We start from the raw sequence: 4,720 nt of genomic DNA on the forward strand, positions 1-4,720 counted from the left end.
AATGTTTTGCTTATAAACTTTTTTGCACCATGTGCTATGTTTTTTGGCGCAAAACAAAACCAGTTGCACTGTCAGAGTTTAACGTGACAGTTATGAATTATTACTCGGTAGGCCACACTGATGAGGCTCAGATTTTAAATACCCAAAAGCCGAAACCTGGTTTGTGGATATCCCTAATTGCATAATATTTTTATTTTGTGCTGTTAAATGTTTTAGTTCTTTCTGTTTTCCTCACATACTGTTTTTCTCTGTTAACTTGGTGCGGTACGGTGAATTAATTTAAGACTTTAGCTCTTATTTCTAGCAGGTAGATGCTTGTTAAGCATCATTATGCTTCGTGCAAATTTATAATTCATAGCTATACAATGCTATTCCGCCTGCAATCCACCTATGTCACTGCTGGTGATATCATCAATTTTAAAATTTATCCACAGGCGATATGAACAGTAGTGTCATCTGATTTCAAATCTCAGTGTATTTCTTATATATATATATATATATATATATAAAATATATTCACAAACACATATAAAAACATATATTATGACGACTTAATCAATAGTACATGGCATATAAGGACAGTGAACTGGTAGAATCGTCAGCTCGCCGGACAAAGTGCCAAGCGGCATTTTGTCCGTCTTTGCGTTCTGAGTTCAAATGCCACCGCCGGAGTTAACTTTGCCCTTCATCCTTTCGTTGAACATTGGGGTCGATCTAATCGACTTACTCCAACCCCTGAACCTGCCGGCCTTGAGTCAAAACTTGAAATCCATATCACACTGTATATAGCAGGATCATTATCATCATCACCACCAGCAACACCAACAATGTCATTGTCATCATCATCGTCATCATCATCAACATCAACATCATCATCGTCATCATCATCATCATCATCATCACCACCACCACCAGTACTTCCTTTTCCCTCATCATCATACAAAAATAGAAAGAAATAGAGAGAAGAAAAGGGCGGAGAAAATGTATGAGTAGCTGTGTGAGGTGAAGTGACGAGAAGATTTATTTGTTAATTTGTTTCAATCCAGTGTTTAGCAATAGTGGGACCTGGGCATTTCAAGGATCAGATGACAGTTTGAAATGTTGCGGTAATCCTAGACACATGGTGTCAAATTAAAAAGGAAAAAAACACAGAAAGACGTGGCGGTCACGGAGAGAATGTCATTGATCAAATATTTCTATTTTATGGAGATCTGACCCTGGGAATCAACTGTAATAATATCCCAATCTAGCACCGGGATTAAAAGAGATTAACGTCACTTCACGCCACCAAAACTACTACCACTTCATATTGCTACTCTTGTTTCTGTTCTTTGTTTTCTTTCTGACTTTTATCCCCCACCCTTCTTTCTACCACTTCCACTACTGCTGCCGCTACTACTGCTGCTACTTTTCTTTGCCTTTCCTTCTTCCTCGCTTTTCTCTTCATCTCCTCTTTCTTTTCCATACACAAATACACACTCACGCAGATGTATACAATGCCACACAACCCAAGTATAGAGAACAATGTAGATAGACAGACCGATAGATAGATAGATAGATAGATAGATAGATAGATAGATAGATAGATAGATAGATGATAGATAGATAGATAGATAGATAGATAGATAGATAGATAGATAAAGTATGTGCGTATGTACTTGAATACATACATTATATAATGATGTGCAGGTTTGCTTATACACACATTACATACGTATATACATAGGTATGTATATTTATATGTACGTATATAATACGTATGTATGTGTGAGCGTAGGTGTGTGTGTATATACCTAAGCGTGCATATATAATAAATGATAAATAATATATTATGTGTGTGTGTGTGTCTGTGTGTGTGTGAGAGAGAGTGTGTGTATGCATGTGTGTATGCATACGCTGCCTGGCTAAGCAGGTGATTGCTTCATCCAATTTCATTTATTTTCATAAGTGCACACAGAGCTGTGTTTTTGTTTTGTTTTTCTTTGTTTTTTTGTCTTTTTATTTCGCTTTCTTTTTTCTGTATTTTCACTGTTAATCACAGATTTACCTATGTGAAAGGTAAATATATTCTTTCATCGTTAATCATAGATTTACCTGTGTGAAAGGTAAATATATATCTTGATCGTTAATCAAAGATTTACCTTTGCCAAAGAGCTCAGTTTAATATATTCCAGCTGGCATAACCATTTTTCAATTCCATTGCTTTCTTACCAATTTTATGGTCTCTCGGAATATTTACAGAACGATATTAAGATTAACTCTGCCTAACTCAAGCACCTCCTGGTTCAAAACGCCTTGCGTGTTTGGTCAGCATTCTAGAAATAGTAGCTAAAACTCCCTCGAAAAAAATAAATTGAAGCCAGGTTTAGATAATATGTTCCTAGGTAGAATATTTCTGGATTATAGAAGGGATGGTCACAATTGGAATGTCTTTGTTCATAGAAAAAGTGGATGGGACTGACTTGGATCTAAACAAGCTTAACAAGAAATGACACGTTAGATAATGTGGTCCTGGCTATACTATTTCAGTGAAAAATGAGACGATCACAGCTGAAACACATTTGACCGAAGATCTGCTGCTGCTGCTGCTGCTAGCGGCGTCTAGGCTGGTAGTAGTAGTAGTAGTAGTAGTAGTAGTAGTATAGTAGTAGTAGTAGTAGTAGTAGTAGTAGTGGTGGTGGTGGTGGTGGTGGTGGTGGCGGCGGCGGTGGTGGTGGTAGTAGTAGTAGTAGTTGTAGTAGTAGTGGTGGTGGTGGTGGTGGTGGTGGTGGTGATGGTAGTAGTAGTGGTGGAGGTGGCAGTGGTGGCGGTGGTGGCGGTAGTGGTGGTGGTGGTAGTGGTGGTGGTGGTGGTTGTGGTGGTTGTGGTGGTGTGGCTGGCAATGTCTGTTATAATAGCAGAAACTTATACATGTTGGAAATTCTTAATCTTAAAATTAAAGTGGCAGGGGCTGAGTATTCCACGGACACACTCGAGTCCTTAACGTAGTCCTCAAGAAGATTCAGCGAAACGCAGAATGCGACATGGCTGGTCCTTTGAAATACAGGTACCACTCTTTTGGTCAGCTGACTGGACAGGAACAACGTGGAATAAAGTGTCTTGCTCAAGTATACAACGTGTCACCGGTTATCGAACTCACGACCTTCTGGTAGGGAGCCGAATACCTTAGCCACTAAGCCCCGCGCCTTCACACACACAATAACACACACATGAATACATACACACACACATACATACATACAGGCATACATACATACATACATATAAAATAAAATCAAAAACAGAACACAAAGGATGTTGCGGTACACGTGTTGGCGTATACAGGTGCTTACACTTATCAAGTATTCACCCTAAATTTACAGTACATACATACATGCATACATACATACATACATACATACATACATACATACATACATACATACATACATGCATGCATACATACATACATACATACATACATACATACATACATACATGCATGCATACATACATACATACATACATACATACATACATACATACATACATGCATGCATACATACATACATACATACATACATACACACATACATACATACATACATACATACATACATACATACATGCATACATACATACATACATACATACATACATACATGCATGCATACATACATACATACATACATACATACATACATACATACATGCATACATGCATGCATGCATACATACATACATACATACATACATGCATGCATGCATACATACATACATACATACATACATACATACATACATACATACATACATGCATGCATGCATGCATGCATGCATACATACATACATACATACATACATACATACATACATACATACATACATACATACATACATGCATGCATACATACATACATACATACATACATACATTACATACATACATACATACATACATGCATACATACATACATACATACATACATACATACATACATACATACATACATACATACATACATACATACATACATACATACAAGGAGAAAGCTAATTCGAAGACTACAGATCAAATCCGTAACTGGAACTGTAAAAATCTGTAAAACTTTCCAGAAGTTTATCATTTCAATAATTATGAGCATGTCTAGATATGCAACAGTATGCATGAGAATACATACATAAAACATACAAATCTACATACATACATACATACATACATACATACATACATACATACATACATACATACATACATACATACATACATACATACATACATACAAAAATATCCTGTTGTTGATGTTCAAATTCCAGTGAAGGAGGAGCCTTGAATCTTGGTTAGAAGCCGGTTCTTTCTTTGGCAAGAAATCTTGAAATAAGCCGAATAATGACATACATACATATACACAAATACATACATACATCATTTTATGCCCACTTTCTATGTTAATATGAATTGGATAGCTTCTCATAGTGTAACACTGTGCTTATTTGGCGATAATACACACACACATACACACATACATACAATAACACACTTACATACATACAAACATACATACACGCACACATACATACATACACACATACATTCACACATACATACACACACATGCATACACACACATACAAACACTCATGCATACACACACATACACACAAATACATACACACATTCATACACACACACGCATACATACATACACACATATACATATATACATACACACACATACAT

Source organism: Octopus sinensis, linkage group LG13 (assembly GCF_006345805.1).
Source record: "Octopus sinensis linkage group LG13, ASM634580v1, whole genome shotgun sequence".
Classification (NCBI taxonomy): Eukaryota; Metazoa; Mollusca; class Cephalopoda; order Octopoda; family Octopodidae; genus Octopus; species Octopus sinensis.